Source organism: Octopus sinensis, linkage group LG8, assembly GCF_006345805.1.
Source record: "Octopus sinensis linkage group LG8, ASM634580v1, whole genome shotgun sequence".
Classification (NCBI taxonomy): domain Eukaryota; kingdom Metazoa; phylum Mollusca; class Cephalopoda; order Octopoda; family Octopodidae; genus Octopus; species Octopus sinensis.
This window is the reverse complement of record NC_043004.1, coordinates 54767365-54789019: the sequence shown is the minus strand read 5'-3', so window position 1 is coordinate 54789019 and position 21655 is coordinate 54767365.

The following is a 21655-nucleotide window of genomic DNA, read 5'->3' as shown; positions in this document are numbered from 1 at the left end:
CTCCTACATAGTTTTCTTCTTTTTCTCGACATTCCTCAAGCTTGCCAATATCTTAGTGTTAGAAATGAGTGAATCTTGATTCGAAAAATACATCGAGACCCGCAGGTGTTGGAATGCGATCGAAAAAGTTAATTATCTGAAAGTTCTATGTCAGGAGGACATGGTGGATGGGGCAGAACTTCCCAACCGAGCTGTTTATTAGTACTTTTGATCACGTAGTAGCTGGAGGTTGTCTCTTTCGTTCCAGTACATGTGGCACCGAAGCACCGAGTTTTGGAACCTTACTCATCAAGTGATGGGTAGAGATAACATGAGAGAATTCTATCTTCTAGGCTAATTGTGGAATGGATTAGCGGGGATCCACGTGGATAAACTCGTCCAACAGATCCTTATTAAAATAAAGGGCTCGGTCTGGACGTGGATAATCTGTGAAGTCGAATTCCACTTCCTTGCAGCGTAAGAAGAATTTCTATGCAATTCTTACAGTAATAATGCCTTCTCCAATACAGCCCAAGTGTCTTGAGTGGCTTTGACAGTTTTGAAAAAGAAGGGAGTCAGGTGTCGAATATACTGGCTTTTGCCAACTTGGTATTCCGTCGTCAAATGTCGGAAAGAAGGTAAAATTCATTCAAATTTAAAAAACGATGAAGAAAAGTTCTAAAGAAAAATAGAGCTACAAAGAAGAAAAAAACCCCAGAAAAAACAAACAGACGCCGGCGTGACTGATGCTGGAGTGTTTATGTCCCCATAACCTAGCGGTTCGGCAAAAGAGAAAGTTAAAATAAGTACTAGGCTTACAAAGAATAAGTCCTGGGGTCGATGTCTTCGACTAAAACTCTTTAAGGCGGCGCTCCAGCATGGCCGGAGTCAAATGACTGAAACACATAAGAGAATATGAAAATATGAGAAAGACAAAAAAACACAACACTCCAATGAAAGTGCTTTGTTAATTCCAATAACATTGGAAGGAAACGAACAGATTTCTTTGACAGTCAATATTAAGTTGGAAAAAATATGCAATGGAATTTTGTCACTGATCAGATTGAGTCCATATATAGGAAAGTTTTTGATGATTATAGCGGAAAATACTATCACAAAATAAAACCAGCCAAAGTGAATATAACGGTATACGATAATGGCATGGCAAATATGATGGCGATGATGATAAGGCTGTTGCTATTGTTGTTGTTGTTGATGATGATAATGATGATGATGACAATGATAAAATGAAAGATACTACTGTTGTTGTTGTTGCTGTTGTTGCTGTTGCTGGTGATGATGGCGATAATAGTCATTAAAGTGATAATTGTGATGATGATGATGATGATAGCAATGTTGCTGAGGTTGATAATTATAAGTGTTACTATGACAATGATGATGATGATAGTGGCGATGATATTGTTTTTGTTGATGATACTAAGGGTGATGGCGGCAGCGAAATAAATTTTCCACTTTAGATAACAATTTTTCTCTTCTGGATTTTTTTGCGTGTGAACTTAACCAATCAAAACATCGATGGAAATCAATATGGCCGCTGAAGATAGATTGGAAGATAAATTAAAATTTCTTTCTTTCTTTCTTTCTTTCTTTTTCTTTTTTCTTTTTCCCCTTGTTTCATCTATGTATGTACGTATGTATATATGTATGTATTTATGTATGTACGTACGTATGTATGTATGTATGTATGTATGTATGTATGTATGTATGTATGTATGTATGTATGTATGTATTTATGTATGTACGTATGTATGTATGTATTTATGTATGTACGTATGTATGTATGTATGTATGTATTTATCTATGTACGTAAGTATGTATGTATGTATGTATGTATTTATGTATGTATGTATGTATGTACGTATGTATGTATTTATGTATGTATGTATTTATGTATGTATGTATGTATGTATTTATGTATGTATTTATGTATGTATGTATCTATTTTCTTTCTTTCTTTCTTCTTTCTTTCTTTCTCCTTTCCTTTCTTTTATATTTCTTTTTGCCATTCTGTCGTATATCAATTATCAATCCCCACCCCACACCATAAATCAACAAATTTTGACGGTAACGTTTTCATGATATCACTCATTCTCAAATAAAATTCTTGATAATGATTATTGATATAAAATTCAATAATTTATCATCCTTTATGATACTGACGACGACCACGACGACGACAATGAAGATAATGATGGTGTTGATGATGACGATGTGGATGATAACGATCATGAATATAATAATGATAGTGATGGTGTTGGTGATGATAATAGTGATGATGATGATGATGATTTTAACTGTAGTGGTGGAGGTGGTGTCGATGGTGATTGTGGGGATGATGATGATGATAATGAGGGTAACTAAGATGACCCAGTTGATAATGGAGTATTAATTCATGAGGAGGCCTGTTCGGATTCTTACACTCGCTTTTATCATTATAGTTAGTCGATCATCTAAAAAATAACAGCCAAATCTCCGTCAAATCAAATCCTAACGTCCTGGGGGGGGGGGAAACGTATTAAGTACTAGTGTCGTAGGTGAACTGTGCATAGAGAAAAAACAAACAAAATAAAACTGGATGGTCAACGCTTGGAACGGCCGAAATGTGAGGTACTTGTATACAGAATCAAAGCTGCCATTGAACAAAGCAAGAGCAACAAAAGCTACGGAGTTTCCATGACTTTCTAGAGACCATTTCACTTAGTTCTAATAAGGAACAGCCAATTGATTTGTATATTACTACTATAGACACAATCACAAATTAATATATAGATATTTATATACAAAGCTCCCTCTCGCAATATTTGTGTACATACAATGTAAAATTTGTACAGTCAACAAATGACAATCTTAGTAGTGCTAAAAGGATTCAAACTTAGACTCCGATGTCTTTACATGGATCAATTCCACGGAGTAAAGAATGTCTGTAAGATGAGGGATCAAGTTGAGCAGATATGGAGGCAATTATGCGGATAAATGAATTAGATATATTAAATATAACAGTTTGGACATGAAACACAAAATATGTAAATATATTTCTTTATTACCCACAAGGGGCTAAACATAGAGGGGACAAACAAGGACAGGCAAACGGATTAAGTCGATTACATTGACCCCAGTGCGTAACTGGTACTTTATTTATCGACCCCGAAAGGATGAAAGGTAAAGTCGACCTCGGCGAAATTTGAACTCAGAACGTAGCAACAGACGAAATACCGCTGAGCATTTCACCCGGCGTGTCAGCCCGCCGCCTTTTCTGCCAGTTGGGTTGGGTGGTTTTCAGTGTAATGTTGTCTAGTTCTTTGGCGCGTTTTATTCCATACTCTATAAGGGTGGAGGGATATTGGCATTGTAATAGTGTTTTTTTGAGGTCTTGAAGGCGTATTTCTTGAATTTTTGGATCCGAGACAATGGTGCATACCCTTTTAGCTAAGTTGAAAGGGATATTTGTCTTGGTGTGTTTTGGGTGGCATGAACTAAAGAGGAGGTATTGTTGTGAGTCTGTAGGTTTGTGGTAGATGTCTGTTATGATTTGGTTCTTACGTATATATATATATATGTATATATATATGTATATATATATAAGAAATATATATATATGTATATATGTATGTATATGCATATATATATATCTATCTATCTATATCTATCTATCTATATAATATATATATAATGTGTATATATATATATATATATATATATATATTATATATATATATATATATATGTATATATATATATATATATATATATATATATATATATATATATACATATACATATATATATTTGTATACATACGTACTTGTTTGTGTATGCTTGTATGTATACGTGTATATGTACCTGTCTGCGAGTGTCTGCTTAAAGTATACAGAACTCACGTTCTGGGTTCAGTCCTATTGCGTGCACCTTGGGCAAGTGACTTCTACTATAGCCTCGGGCCGATCAAAGCCTTGTAAGTGGATTTGGTAGACGGAAATTGAAAGAATTCCGTCGTATATATGTATATATAGATATATATATATGTGTGTGTTTGTGTGTCTGGTTGTTCCCCGCCCCCATCATCGCTTAACAACCGATGCTGGTGTGTTTACGTCCCCGTAACTTAGCGGTTAGGCCAAAGATACCGATAGAATAAGTACTAAACTTTCAAAGATTAAGTCCTGCGGTCGATTTATCGACTAAAGGCGGTGCTCCAGTTAAATTACTGAAACAAGTAAAAGAGTAAAAGAGATATACCTATATCTATATATATATATTTAAAACACTTGAAATAGTTTTATCTTGAAAGCCGTGGTCATGCTGGAGCACCACCATTGGCTTTGCTACACATTCTCTATTTGAAACCTCCTCTGATATGTGACATTTAGTGTATGAGGGAGTTTGATGCTGCTACCTTCATCTGTGTTTCCTGCCGTGAGGTAGGCTCATCCGAAAGTGATCAAATTCTGTTATGAAGGCACCTACACCATGCAGCTCACTCTGGCATTTTGAAAGGATATTGAAGAATTGAGGCTCTTGAAATCCAAGCTGTTACAGTATCTACTCATTTTGATAGCAATGTCGTGACCCAAGGCACTATATAGTGGCGACCCGTTCTGCTGTTTGCGTAATTTCCTAGGCCAAAGTTTGGTACAAGTTCTTCCATTTATGTATGTATGTATGTATGTATGTATGTATGTATGTAGTATGTATGTATACGTGTGTATGCATGTCCGTGTTTATATGTATAGACATATGTATGTACTTGTATATCTATCTATCTATCTATCTATCTATCTATCTATCTATCTATCTATCTATCTATCTATCTATCTATCTATCTATCTATCCATCTATCTATATATATATATACACACACACCCCTATATATGTACACAAACAGACACAAACGTCTGAGCAGAATACTTTGGTTAATAGTTTGCAGAGTGAACCAATGCCAAACCATCGATGAAAATAATCTATAGAGTTAGAGACAAAAAAACAAACATAAAATAAATATATAAGCAATTCTCACAACAAATAAAGCCAAATCACAGACAGAGAAATGCCATGCCTCCCTCACCGCTTCCCATCATTCTATGCAAGACCAATAAATTGCTGCAGTGTTATGAATAGCAATCAGGTCTGCGACAGTCTTGGCACTGTAAAAGGTACCAAAATAAGGAACCTTAAATAACAATGCTGCATTTCCATATTTTATTGCTTCTACCTTTGTTTTATTATACATACATACATACATACATACATACATACATACATACATACATGCATACATATGTATATATATATATATATCTCTATATATAAACGGCAGTTTGTCTGTGCGTGCTTCTGTGTGTCTGTTTTCTCGTACCCTCACCCTGACCACGGCTTTCAACCGATTCTGATGAAACTTGACACACACATAGCCCAATGTCATAATTCAAAACTAACGCAGCGAAAATTTTGAAAAGTTCCCCCAGTTCTGAAAAAAATTGATAAATTCGACATGGGGTCGAGAATCATAAACATGAACCACAGACTGTCTAGGGGACGCAACTCGAGAATCTAAGCTTTTTTTATGCAACGCATTATCTATGGTAGTTTTCACAACTTGCAATCGATTTTCACCAAACTCATGGTGAAGCTTAATGTTACCCTAAGAAACTCAATTCTGACGTTAGTTTTCCATGCAATACCTTACCATCAGAAACAATCGATAAAATCATGCCATTTTGGGAAATCGCGTTCAAATTCAAGATGACATATTTTCGACAATATCTTTCACAAATTGGCAGGAATCTTTTTTTTTTTTCACAACGAGCATCATGTCTGCTCCAAGGAGCTATATAGCCCTTTTTATTCCAATAGGATACATTATTGGAAAAAATCGGTTAATTTAATCATATGTGGCACACATAGCAAACAAATTTGTGTATTAAACACAAACCAGACTGTCTAGGGGACGCAACTTGACCTTTTTAGCTATCGATAATTCGATCCAACCAATTCCTACCAGGAAGAAATTACATTCGAGACTTTACCCCCAACACCGCCACTTCTGCTAATAGCTGCTGCAGCCGCAAGTTATTCGAATACTTTTTTGGTTTAAACTTTCTTTATAACTACCACCCCAAACGTTTTACCTTCAATTTTTGACGTACCCTAACGGTCCTCGGACGCTACTTGCAAACTCTTGGTTTATTATAAACCACTTTTGTCGTGTGCATCAAAAAACTTTTCCTTTCGTTTGTTCAGTTTGATCACTTTTGACTTTTTCGTTGTTGTCACTCACATTGCTGCCAGCTTTTTGGCTGTTTTTGTACATTTTTATACGTTTTCGGATACTTACCCCACGAGCTCCTTTTTATTACACCTTTACCAAACACATTGCTATCCACCAAAATACTTACCCCACGTGTTCCTTTTTATTACACCTTTGCCAAACACATTGCTATCCACCAAAATGCCACCCAAGAAGAGAAGGACCCTCCTCAGCCCTCGGACGGCCAAGGCATCGGCTGCTAGGGCTAGAAGGGCACGCGAGACCCACGAGGAAACCGCCTTGCGCCTCTCGCAAACAGCTTCCCGTTATGCCGCTGCTCAGGCATCTGAAACTACTAGCGACCGTTCTACCCGACTTGCAAGGGTCGCAGCGTACAGATCTTCCCTCCGCTCGAGGTTGACGAAAGAGCAACAGTCCAGCCAAAACATGCGGGCTTCTTACTGTGCTTCCATCCGCAGAGCTCGCGAGAACCCCGAACAAAGGGCCATTCGGAATGCGGCTAACGCCACTAGCACTGCCAGGACACGATCTGTCGAAACCTCACAGCAGAGGAGAACTCGCCAAGATGCTGACGCCGCAAACAAAGCCATGGCCAAAGCTGCCGAAACACCTCAACAGAGGAGAGCTCGCCAAGCTGCTAACGCCGCAAACACAGCCAGGGCTCGATCTGCCGAAACTCCACACCAACGGACTATTCGGACATCCAGACATGCCATTAACACTGCTTCTGCTAGGGCTTCAGAGGGTGCTGAGGCGAGAGCTGAAAGGCTTTCAAGGGATGCCACTGCTACCGCTGTCGCACGTGCATCTGAATCTGCTGAGGCACGGTGCACTCGACTTGAGAGTATCAACAAACGTCGGGATATCATTCGTGGTGTACGTACCCCTGCCCCCGCTTTCTGGTTGTCACTAGCATTCAACTACGACGCCACAATTAACTTCTCCTTGCGTGACGACATCAAGATAGGGTCAATGACAATTGTATGCCAGTTTTGCAAAGCCAAGAAATGGCCCGGAGAGCCACCTGGTTTGTGCTGCTCTGGTGGCAAAGTGGACCTGCCACCCCTACGGGAACCACCTCAACCACTGAAGAATCTCGCGGCGGGTTTAACCCCCGATTCGTCACAATTCCTTGAAATAATTCGAAAGTACAACTGCTCATTCCAAATGACCTCTTTTGGGGCCAAAATTCCTCCCAGAGAAGGCTGGATGCCTACTTTCAAAGTGCAGGGACAGGTCTACCATCTTATTGGGTCACTTCTGCCAGACGAGATTCAGCAGTCTTCTTTCCTCCAAATATACTTCATTGCCGACTACAACCACCAGGTTGATGCACGCCTTGGAATAATACCGGGTACAAGCTATGTTCCCCGCAAAGACATTCTTCTCCGTCTCCAAACCATGCTTCATGATATCAACAGCTACGTCTGCAGCTTCAGATATGCCTTGGACAGTGCTCCATCTCCAAACTTCACCGTTGTCTTTGATGCTGATAAACGACCCCACGGGGAGCACGAACGCCGTTTCAACGCACCTGCGTGCAACGAAATTGCCGCAGTTATACACGGAGAGCAACACAACAGCCGTGACATAATCATCTCCTCCCGTGGTAACAACCTACACAGGATCAGCGAGACTCACAGATCTTATGACGCGCTTCACTATCCATTGCTTTTCCCTTATGGGGAAGACGGCTACCACTTCGGAATTCCTTTACGGCAGCCCTCCAATCAAACTACTGCGGCATCAAAGACGGTTTCCTGCAGGGCGTTCTACTCATACCGGTTCATGGTCAGGGAGGGTGAGTTCAACTTATTGCCCCGTTGTCGTCAGCTATTCAACCAGTTCGCCGTCGATATGGCCGCAAAAATGGAATCGGAAAGGCTGCTATACATTAAACTTAATCAGACCAAACTTCGCTCCGACTCCTACATTCATCTCCGTGACGGTTTGCAACAAGAAAATGACCCTCGCAACATCGGCAAGCCATGCATTCTACCCTCCACCTTCACGGGAGGACCGCGATATATGCGTGAAAGGACCCAAGACGCCTTGACCTACGTGCGCATTTACGGCCGGCCGGACCTCTTTATCACCTACACGTGCAATCCCAGCTGCGACGAAATCACTCGCGAACTCCTCCCGGGTCAATCTCACACCCATCGACACGACATCGTTGCTAGGGTTTTCCGTCTGAATTTGGGCAAAATGAAGGATTTGATAGTTAAGAGTCAGATTTTCGGGCATGTCAGGTGCCATATGTTTTCGGTCGAGTGGCAAAAGAGGGGCTTGCCACATGCTCACATCTTAATTTGGCTCACTCATAAAATCGAGACTAATGACATTGACAAATTCATTTCCGCCGAGATTCCTGACCCCGATGAGGACCCCGGACTCTACGAAATTGTCCGCACTACCATGGTACACGGGCCCTGTGGACCAATTACGCCAACACACCATGCTACAAAAACGGATTAGCCTGCTCAAAGGGATTCCCTAAACGGTTCACTTTGGAGACTCAAACAGGCGGCGATGGGTATCCGCTGTACAAACGAAGGAGTCCAGCCAATGGAGGCCGCACGATTACGGTTGGGCGACATCAAGTGGACAACAGCTACATTGTCCCCTACTGTCCTCTCCTGTCGAAGATATTCAAAGCCCACGTCAACGTTGAGTTCTGCAGCTCCATCAGGTCAATACAATATGTCTGCAAATATATCAACAAAGGCAGCGATGCTGCCATGTTCAGCATCCAGAGGACCACCAGTCGCGACGAAGTGTCCAACTACTTGGCTGGCCGGTACCTCAGCAGCAACGAAGCGTTTTGGCGCATTTACGGCTTCCCGCTCCATCAGAGACACCCGGCTGTGGTGCAGCTTGCTGTACACTTGGAAAATGGACAGCAGATTTACTTCACAGAGCAAAGTGCTGTGCAGATAGCCACCAGCCCTAAAGACACAACGTTGACTGGTTTCTTCAAATTATGCCAACGTGATGACTTCGCTCGAACGCTTTTGTACCCACAGGTCCCATCGTACTTCGTGTGGTCTAAAAACACCTGGGTTCGACGGAAATCCGGCAAAAACGTCGAAAGCTTCCCAGGCGTCAAGTTTGACTCCTGCCTGGGTCGAGTTTACAACATCCCGCCAAACCAGCAAGAATGCTTCTACCTCCGTCTCCTTCTACATGAGGTCACTGGTCCAACAGGTTTCGCCAATATACGTACCGTCAATGGGGTTCTGTGCGACACCTTCAGGGAAGCATGTATGAGACTTGGCCTTCTAGAGGATGACTCCCAGTGGGACGCCACGATGGCAGAGGGTGCTTTACTGCAAACGCATTCGGCCCTACGACATCTTTTCGCAATCCTTCTTCAAAAATGTCAGCTTAGTGATCCACTAAGTCTCTGGATGAAATACAGGGATGACATGCCGCACGACTTCTTACGTACGGCTCAGCAACACTGCCCTTCCGCCGAGATCACGTTCACCAACTTCATTTACAATTTTGCGCTCATTCAACTTGAAGACGCTGTCATCGATATGGGTGGGTCTGCTTTAACAGAGTACGGCCTTCCACCACCCACACGTGAACACGCCAATGTTATGTCTGCTGAATTGTTACGCGAAACTTCCTACTGCATTGAGGAACTGCACCAGTACGTCCAAGATAATGAACCACGGCTGCTTCCAGACCAGCGCATAGCCTACAACACCATCGTAGACTCTGTCAGACAGCAACGTGGGGGGATTTTCTTCCTTGATGCACCCGGCGGCACTGGCAAAACCTTCGTCACTAAACTAATTCTGGCAGAGGTCAGACGCAACACGGACATTGCCCTGGCTGTAGCTTCCTCTGGTATCGCGGCCACGTTGCTTCCGGGTGGCAGAACCGCCCACTCTGCCTTCAGACTCCCGCTCGATCTGGCAAAGTCCGAGTCACCTATCTGCAACATCGCCAAGAACTCAGAACAGGCCGACATTCTGCGCAGATGCAAACTCATCGTATGGGACGAGTGCACTATGGCACACAAAGGCGCCCTTGAGGCACTGGACAGGTCCCTGCAAGACTCTACGGCCCCCATGGAGGATTAACTTTACTTCTTTCAGGAGACTTCAGGCAGACTCTACCTGTTATTCCAAAAGGAACCCGTGCCGATGCCGTGCGCGCGTGCCTTAAGTCGTCAGCTCTTTGGGCACATGTGCGGCCCTTGCACCTCCAAACTAACATGCGCGCGCAGTTAATTGGTGACAGCGGATCCGCTGCATTCTCCAGGGACCTCTTATCGCTCGGTGAAAATAGGATGCTGTCTGATGCGGATGGCTACGTTCAATTGGACTCACTTTGCACCATTGTCGACACCCCTGCTAGCCTCCGGGACGCTGTCTTCCACGACCTACAAAACAATTTACGCGACCTAAAATGGCTGGCAGGCAGAGCTATTCTCGCACCCAAAAATACAACCGTCAACTCCATCAATATCCAGCTACTTGAAGCTATTCCTGGTGATGTCCACGTCTACAAATCTATAGATAGGACAGCAGACCCCGCCCAGCTTGCCGATTATCCTGTTGAATTCCTGAATTCACTTGAACCGCCAGGCCTGCCACCACACATCCTGAAGTTAAAAGTCGGTGCGCCCATTATGCTCATCAGGAATTTGGTTCCACCTAAACAGTGCAACGGCACACGTTTGGTTGTGAAACATTTGGCACCACATTTAATAACGGCCACAATACTTACCGGTTGTGGGAAGGGAGAGGACGTCTTCATTCCACGGATGCACCTTCAACCGTCGGGCGCTGACCTACCAATCCACTTCAGGCGTTCTCAGTTTCCTGTTAAACTCTGCTTCGCAATGTCCATCAATAAATCCCAAGGCCAAACGCTACAAGTCGCTGGGTTACATTTGGGCGAACAGTGCTTCGCCCACGGTCAACTCTACGTGGGCTGTTCACGCGTTGGGAGGCGCAATGATGTTTTCATGTTTTCGCCCAAACGGACAGCTAGGAACATCGTATATACAGAAGTATTCCAGTGAAGACAAGACATTGCAACGTCCACATGCACCTTCGTTCCCTGGAGGGAAAGGACTACATTGGGATTAGTCGTTGCCTACTAGGGGCTCTTACATACCCGGGCAACGCCGGGCTATGCTGCTAGTATATATATATATACACACATAGTTATATATATATATACATAATTATATATATATATATACGTATGTATTTATATATATATATATGCATGTGTGTATATATATTATATATATATATGTATATACACTCATACACACAGGTATTCATACATATACATATTTCTATATATATATATATATAATATATATATATATAATATATATATATATATATATACATGTATATATGTATGTATACATACATGCATATATATGCATGCATATATATGTGTGTGATTGTGTATGTAAATACAAGCATATATGTATAAATATACATATATATATGTTTGTATACATACGTACATTTTTGTGTATGCTTGTATGTATATGTGTATATGTACCCGTCTACGAGTGTCTGCTTAAAGTATACAGAATTCACGTTTTATCTGTTTTGTTTTGTAAAAAAGTTTTCGCATTTTTGTATTACTCCACTTCAATGCGTTAGGAAGAGAATATCGTCCTTTCTATAAGCATAAAATTGTCTTGACATTCGCGCTTTTTTTTGTTCTGGATAAAACAGATTGTTATTTGTAAGATTTCTCTTTCATTCAAAGTAGGTATCATAACTCACGGTTGGTTATTGTTGGGCAAGTGTCACACTGTTGGCGATACGCTACAGAAGTCATTATCGTCAGATTTGAAATTTCCACAGGTGTCCTATCCGGAATTAGGAACTAATTCTTGTTTGTTACCTGGGTGCACTAACTATGTGTACGTTTTAAGCTTTCTATTTTGTTTATAAATCGTTCTGAGTATCTTATTTGAAGACGCGTCATCTTTTGGTTAGATTATCGAGTTCGAGATCGTAAAGTCATGGGTTCGATTTACGGACTTGCCGCCAAGTATATTACTCATTTCACGTTGCTCCAGTCCATTAAGTTGTAAATGAGTACTAGCCACAGCAGCACCTGAGCATTAAACTTACAACTGGTTGTCGTCCTATCCAGCAAAAGAGTTTAAAGACATGAGTAGCAAGTATCCGGTTCTCCATTTCGCTATATTAAGTCTATCCTTGTAACTCTAGTTGGTGATCTATCTATCTATCTATCTATCTATCTATCTATCTATCTATCTATCTATCTATCTATCTATATCTATCTATCTATCTATCTATCTATCCATCCATCTATCTATCTATCTGTCTGTGTGTGTGTGTCTGTCTATTAGTCTGTCTGTCTATCTATCTATCTATCTATCTATCTATCTATCTATCTATCTATCTATCTATCTATATATCTATCTATCTATCATCTATCTATCTATCTATCTATTATCTATCTATCTATCTATCTATCTATCTATCTATCTATCTATCTATCTATCTATCTATCTATCTATCTATCTATCTATCTATCTATCTATCTATCTTTTCCTTTTCTTTTTATTCTTTTTATTCTTTTTATTTATTATTAAAAAAAATTTTTTTTGTTCTTTTCTTCCCTTTTACGATCCCTCTTGATCGAAAACCTACGCCACCCCCTTTTTTTTTCTTTTGTGTTTAGTTTTTTTCATCCCCCAAAAGAAAAGCTCTACCTTGTAACTTGTCCCATCTGTGTGCAGCCCTGTGTGGCCAATAAAGAAACTTATCTATCTATCTATCTATCTATCTATCTATCTATCTATCTATCTATCTATCTATCTATCTATCTATCTATCTATCTATCTATCGAACTCTGCATATATATATATATATATATATACACACACACACACAGATATACTATTTAACTCTCTCTCTCTCTCTGTCGCTCACTTTGTTTGGACCAGTAAATGTTTCGAACCCATGCATTTTAGTTAAATTTTGTATAAATGTTGCAAAATAAGAAATCTGTTTTCTAAAATGTAACTTAGTTTTTGATGCTTTGACATTGGAATTTCAGTATAGAGTTTTCCTGACGTCTGTGATAACATATTTTATTATTCATTATAAAATTAGGTCGAAGTTGTCAAATTCAGAAGTTCATTCTCTATAGATTGTGAATAATTTACAGCATGAAAATACTCAGGTCTTGATATTGACAGGGAAGATTTTATCTGGATTTAATTTTATGCAAAGAGACAATAATTTAACATCTTGATTGATTAAGTTGATACAAAATTTATGCTTCTAAATGATATTCGATTATATATTAAAACATAAGATATTATATAAGAAAAGACAGGGATTTTAGTCATACGAACATCTTTTTAATATGAAAATAAGGATAGAATACATCGCACTGAGATTTGTTGAAGCTTTTCTAATGTACAGTAGCAAAATAATATCATAAACAGATAATCTGATTTTATTCAATAATTACGATTTTTAAAAAATTCTTGACATAAAGGTAATAATAGATAACTACTGAAAGGTGAAAAAGTATCTGGCACTCCATCGGTTATGACGACGAGAGTTCCATTTGATCCAACTAACAGAACAGCCTACGTGCAAGTGGCTGAGCACTCCATAGACGTCTGTACCTTTAACGTAGTTCTGAGGGAGATTCAGTGTGACGCAGAATGTGACAACACTAACTCTTTGAAATAGGAGGTACTACACATTTTTGCCAGCTGAGTGGATTGGAGCCAAGTGAAATAAAGTGTCTTGTGTAAGAACACAGCGCGTTGGCAAGAATCGAATTACTCTTACTCTTTTACTTGTTTCAGTCATTTGACTGTGGCCATGCTGGAGCACCGCCTTTAGTCGAGCAAATCGATCCCAGGACTTATTCTTTGTAAGCCTAGTACTTATTTTACCGGTCTCTTTTTCCGAACCGCGAAGTTACGGGGACGTAAACACAACATCATCGGTTGTCAAGCGATGCTGGGGGGGGGGACAAATACAAACACATAAATACACACACACACCTACTAAATGGAGTTGAACGCAGATGTTATTAAAATTCTTTTACTTTCGACATATAATAAACGGTGTAAAATGCAATCTTCTCATCAGGAAAGAAAGAGAGCCTATCTCAACAACTAGACACTATAACAATTACGATGACTGCATACTATATTCCTTTGGAATAAAACCAATGTTGTCTTCGAAACATGTATCGAAAGTAAAAGAATTTTAATAACATCTGCGTTCAGATGTTATTCTACTATAGATGTTCTTCTACTATAGCTCGAGGCTATAGTAGAAGACACTTGCCCAAGTTGCAACGCAGTTGGAATGAACCCGGAACCATGTGGGTGGTAAGCATGCTACTTACCACACAGTCACTCCTGCACCTATACGATCGTGAGCCGAATACCCCTGACCACTACGCCACGCGCCTTCACAGTCGAGGAAGTGACAAGTGTATAACAAAAGCAATAACTTTCAGAGATGTTGTCTCCTAAGAGTTGACATTCAATACCACCTTTGTGGACTTTTAAACTGTCTCAAGAATAAAATGGCGCGAACCAAATACAAATTCAGAAGTTATATAAGAAAAGGAGACTCCGAAAGAATGAAAGGTAAAATTGATTTAGGAGAGGGCTAAACTCAAGGAGTGGAGGGTTTGAATGATTACTGTGTTTCTGTCACTCGACCGTGTTAAGCATATGTATATTATAGCTTAGACGTAATATACTAAGTTTCACGTAGCCAAGCTAAATCCGATCAATTCGTGGCGCGGAAAATAGATAACTACTCACATGTGTGTATCAGCGAGAAAAGGCGTGAAATCGACTCAAGTGCAAAGGGTAAAAACAACAGGAACAACAAGAACACGACAACGACGACGACGACGACCACCACCAACACAACTACAACAGCTTTTGTCTTACTGAAACACTTATATATGGCGGGTAGAGGCATGACATAGTTAGTTTTACTTCGTGTTCGGTAAACGTAAAATCAGGCTGCCGGTTCATTAAACTATCTATCTATCTATCTATCTATCTATCTATCTATCTATCTATCTATCTATCTATCTATCTATCTATCTATCTATCTATCTATCTATCTATGGGAACGTCTCGTCCTTTACTCTTAGTGGGGGATTGGAATGCTACCTTGGACACGCATGTAGACTACGTGGGTAGAAATAGGAATAGACGGGGATGCAAATGCCTCAGAGACCTGCTCAGACGCTTTCAACTGTCTGACAGGTTCCGACTAGACCACCCGAATGCGCCAACGTGGACATGGAGCAACCGCATCGGGTCGTCGAGATCGTATCTAGATAGGATACTGTGTAGGACAGATAGCATAGGATGTCCACAATTCCACATAGTCAGCTACACGGATCACAAACTTGTGACATGTACGCTAGACTTAGGTAAGACACTTAGGCAGGGTCCCGGATACTGGAAACTAAACGCGTCTTTCCCGTCGAGACAGGTTTTCAGAGACCGGATTAGCACATTAGTAAAGAGGGCTTTGACGGGAGCCATCATCAACAACAAATGGTGGTTTGCCCTCAAGAGAGCAGTAAAAGCAGAAGCCATTAGGTACAGCAAAGCACTAGCCATAGATAGAAATAGAGTAGAGAGTGAGCTAGTTAAGAAGCTAGAAGAGGCAATTAGAAGCGGCATCGCATCCGACGTTTTGGCGGCGAGGTTGGCCCTCGACCAACACTTCAACGCCAAACACGAAGGATGTGCTGTCAGGGCTAGGATGCGTACTCTAAGGAACGAAGGTTTTGGAGTCGCGAGAGAGACCCGGGTGGCAGAGGCGCAACAGGGCAACAAAGCCACCATTCGGTCCCTGGTAGATGAACAGGGGCGCGAATTGCTCGAGCCAAGTAAAATGTGTGAGGCCTTTCAACAGCATTTTGCCTGACTGTTCGGGACGAGTGGAGGGCAAGAACGTAGGGTGGACTTCAGTGCCTACCTACATAGCCTACCACGACTCTCGACAAGAGAGGCAGGGTGCTGCGAAGGTGCCATCACGGCGGCGGAAGTGCAGGACGCGATGGCAGAATGCTCGAGGGACACATCACCGGGTTTGGATGGTCTACCCTACGAGCTTTACAATTGTATGCCAGACTTGTTTGGAGATCTCTTGGCGGCGGTGTACTGCAACTGGCAGCAAAACGGGAGCATTCCTGGTTTTGTGAGCCGAGGAGCCGTAACACTGCTGAAGAAAGATCTCAACAAGGGAAATGTAATAGATAACTTTAGGCCCATCACTCTGCTTAATGCAGACTTGAAAATTTTGGCCAAGGTGCTAGCCAAGAGGTTGGCGCTTGTCATCGAGAAACTGGTCGACAAGGCGCAAACATGCGCCGTGCCGGGCGGGACCATCCATGACAACCTCCACCTGATGCGCTACATCATAGACAGGGTAGTTAACGAACCTGGCATGGGTGGGGCGCTGATCAATTTGGATCAATCGAAAGCTTTCGATAGGGTGGACCATCGATACTTGGAGGCAGTCCTCAGAGCGGCTGGCTTCGGTCCCGTCTTCCGCGGCTGGATAACCGCTTTGTACAGAGGCATCCGTTCGGTAATTCGCGTAAATGGACATCTATCGAGACCCTTCGACATCGCACGTTCGGTCCGTCAGGGATGCCCCCTCTCGTCGCTTCTATACGTATTGACTCTCGAGCCATTATTGCGGAAGCTGGCAACTTTGAGGGGCATCCCGCGAGAATTGGGATGCGGGACGAGCGTGTCTGCATACGTGGACGACGTCACCGTCATAGTGTCTAGCCACGAGCACATCGAGCAGGTCGGCGAGACACTGAAAGACTACGAAGCGGTGACAGGAGCGAAAATCAACCGGGAAAAGTCAGTGGGCTTGCGACTAGGCACCTGGAGAAGCAAGCCCATGCCGTCCACCAGCGCCGCCGTCGTGGGACGTTGGACCGACGGCTCGGTTGAGTTGCTCGGGGTCTGGTTTGGTCCGGACCTCCAAGTGGAGAAGAACTGGAACGAGATAACGAGTAGGGCGGTCACTCTCGCCCGGCAATGGGCCGAGAGGAAACTGTCCCTAAAAGGTCGGGCGGAGGTGGCGAACGCGTACATCGCGTCCGTCATCTACTACCGCCTGACCGTGGTGCCTTGTCCCGACCCTACCATCACCAAACTAGAACGCATTCTCTTTCGCTTCTTGTGGAAAGGATGCGTCCCGATGGTCAGGCGATCCATTTGCTGTCAACACCCGTTAAAAGGAGGACTGGGCATGCCGTGGTTGATGATGCGCAGACACGCGCTGAGACTGCGACATCTCAGGCTCTTCGTAGACGACGGTGAACAGGTGTGGTCGCCGTTTGTGAGGCACGCTTTCCTGCAGCTCGTCTCCATGACCGAACTGCAGTCGTGGATCAAAAAGAGGCTGAGGAAGGGCGAATGGCACCGCGAGTGTCGCGTTGCTCTCAAGCAACTCTGCCGTCCTGGGTCGACCTTGAGTGACTTCATTACAATCAAAGCATTCTATAGGGGATTAGTGGAGTGGAGGTACGACGACGAGCTCGGGGCGAACCTGGACGTCGACGAGGAGTACCTGACCCGCCTGTTCGGGACGACTTTCGGGCCAGGGCCCATGGACAACTTCCAGAGATCCCTGGCCTGGCAGTGCTACCGAGAAGCGCTACCCGTTCGGGATAAGCTCTACAGACACGGCTCGAGAAACACGGGGCCGACCTGCCCGAGATGCGGTCAGAGCGACGAAACCGTTCTGCACGCACTCGTGCAGTGTCCAACAATTTTCGACCTGTGGGCTTATGTCGAACAACTGCTGTCACGTGTGGGACGAGTCGGTTTATCAGCTGAGTCTATCGTCAATATTGTCACGCCTCCTTCCTTCAAACGGGAAGGAAGAGCTATTTTCATCATCCTTGTGGCTATGGCGAAAGAATGTATCTGGTGGACGCGTCTGAAAGGATTGGAGACAAACACTTTCCTCTCTGGTCAATCTCTCATCAACTTCTTCAAGTACCACTTGAAAAGGAAAGTGAGAGTAGAGAGGCAAGTTTTGTCTAGCGAATGTTTAAAAAAAAGATGGGTGAATGTAGCAAGGATGGCACGTATGAGTGACGAAGCCACCTTGAGCATAATCCTATGAATCCAGAAATTGAAAACAGAGGGTTACCCACTTGCAAACAAATGTGGTAACATATAACAATATTGACCAAGGTTACCATGGTCTTTTTCGTAGGCTTTTCTTCCCACGGATAAACCTTACTTGCTTTCCCCTTTACACCATATATCATAACACTGTGATACACGATCCCTATTAATCGTTTATTTTTCCTCTTCCCCTTTTTCCCCTTTTTTCTTCTTTTTTCATTTCTCTTTTCTTTTGTTCCTTTTCCTTTCCCTCTTTTTTTATTTTTATTTTTTCATTTTTTATTTTATTTTTTTTTGTTCTTTTCTTCCCTTTTACGATCCCTCTTGATCGAAAACCTACGCCACCCCCTTTTTTTTTCTTTTGTGTTTAGTTTTTTTCATCCCCCAAAAGAAAAGCTCTACCTTGTAACTTGTCCCATCTGTGTGCAGCCCTGTGTTGCCAATAAAGAAACTATCTATCTATCTATCTATCTATCTATCTATCTATCTATCTATCTATCTATCTATCTATCTATCTATCTATATATCTATCTATCTATTATCTATCTATCTATCTATCTATCTATCTATCTATTTGTTTGCCTGTCTAGCTATGCATACTTTAGTGTTTATCTTTTATTTGTTTCAGTCACTGGACTGCAGCCATGCTACGGGTACCACCTTGAAGTTTTTAGCCAACCCCAGCATTTATTTTTGAAGTCTGGTACTTAATCAATCCTCCTTTCTCTTTGCCGAACCGTAAAGTTTCCAACGTTAAGAAGCCAACAGTGGTTGTCGAACGGTGGTGGGGGACAAATAGAGGACACACACACTGTTTTCTTTCAGTTCCTGTCTATCAAATCCACTCACAAGGCTTTAGTTGGCCCGAGGCTATAGCAGAAAATAATTAACCTAGGTGTCACGGAATGGGACTGAACCCGTGACCATGAAGTCGGAAAGAAAGCTTCTTACTACATAGTCTCGCCCGCCTTTCTATACACACACACACACACACACACATAAACACACACACACACACACACACACATATATATATATATATATATATATATATATATATATATATATATATATATACATATTCTTTTATTCTTTTACTCGTTTCAGTGATGCAGCTGCGGTCATGATGGAGCACATACATATATACATACATACATACATGCATACATACATACATACATGCATACATACATACATACATACATACATACATGCATGCATACATACATACATACATACATACATACATACATGCATGCATACATACATACATATATATATATATATATATATACACACATGTGTGTGTACATATATGTGTATGTGTATGTAAATGCATATATGTGAATATATATACATGTCAGTGTATTTTTATATGCAGACACACACATACCTAGACAATAGTATTCACTCATTTACTCACTCACGCACTCACTCTTACACATACGCACTCATTTCTATACACACGCATGCACGCGTGTGTATGCAAGTGAAACCATGTATGTGTATGGGTATGAAAGGGACCGATATGAATACACGGAGGGCCCACGTCCCATACCTACACTGTAATTGTCAGCTTTTTAATTGAAAGCAGACACCTGCCACAAGTGATGCCGATGTCTCGGAGAAGAATGCAATGGATTACTTTCAGACAATCAGTTGTGTTGTGTATGTGGGACAGTGAGTTATAATACAACACCAAGCAATTAGCAGAAGCAGCGGCAAACACAATGACACAGGCAAGAATAACAATTGTGAGAGAAAACATTGTAGCTTTAGAGAAGTGTCTGATGTATTAGTTGGTAATTATTTGGAAGAAATTGGTTATTTCTTGCTATGACGTCACTAATGGAGATAAAAGAAACGGCTCTTGATTTAGATGTCTTTGTATTGTATGTGCTTTAGAGGTATAGACTTTTTGATTTAAATCCTGGTTTGTTATATTTTATATTTTTATCTCCAGCTCTCCATTGTCAGAAACGGTAATTAAAATGAGCCAAGGGTTTGCCCAACTGTTTCATCTTATACTGTAGTACTCTATTTGTTAGAAGTTCTTCGTGTTTGATAATTAGAGTACGATATTAAAAAAAAAATGCTTTATACTTTTGAGAGGTAACTCGATGTTGAATGCGAGGAGTAGTCTTAGCTTTTTAGATGCGGTTTCAGATCTAATCACATCTATACATTTGGGTCAATATTATAAGCTCACGAAGACGGCGAGCTGGCAGAATCGTTAGCACGCCGGGTAAAATACCTGGTGGCATTTCGTCTGTCTCGACGTTCTGGGTACAAATTCCGCCGAGACCAACTTTGCATTTCATCCTTTAGGGGTCGATAAAATGAGTACCAGTTGAGTACTGGGGTCGATGTAATCGACTTACCCCCTCTCTCTGAACATGCTGGACTTGTGCCAAAAATTTTAAAGTTATATTATAAGCTCATGCAAGTCAAACGCACGCACACACACATACGAACACAAATAATAGACAACATATCGAATATAGAATACAGCTATACATATTATACACTCTTTCACGCCCTCATGTATGCATATGGGTACATAAGTGCGTTTTTATTTATGTTATTGTTGTTTAGCTACCAGACCAACCCTAATTGAGAAGGCCTGTGTGTAGCGCGTGTTCCAGCCTTCACTATTCTCCACTTTATTTTTCAGATAGAGTCTATCAGGATTAAATTTTCGAATGTGCTCCTGCCACCTTTTAAAGACAGCAGCAAATGATGCGAAGGAGGCTCGACTACTACTTTTAGCAGGTCAGGTATTCGCATTAATGCTATCTAGCTTTCTCAATCCATGCGCCTGTGTGTAAGTGATTATGTAATGTTATATATACATAAACGTATATAACATCCATTAGCATCCCACAGAGACCTACATGAAACCGTGGTATGGACTAAATGATTAAGTTATCTGCATACCTGTAACAGGACTCGTTCCATACTTAAAAAATAAAAAACCGAATCATAAAAATGTACTTCAATGATGAAATATACAAGCTTAGGCATTACGCATTTCCATTGAAGTATCCCCAATAAAATAAAAGTAAGTTAGGAATGCAACGCTACAGAACAACTAGCGAATGCATAACATCTAACAGCATTACTCAGAGACCGACATGAAACCGCGGTATGGACTTGATGATTAAGTCATCTGCATAAATGTAACAAGACTCCTTCCATACTTAAAA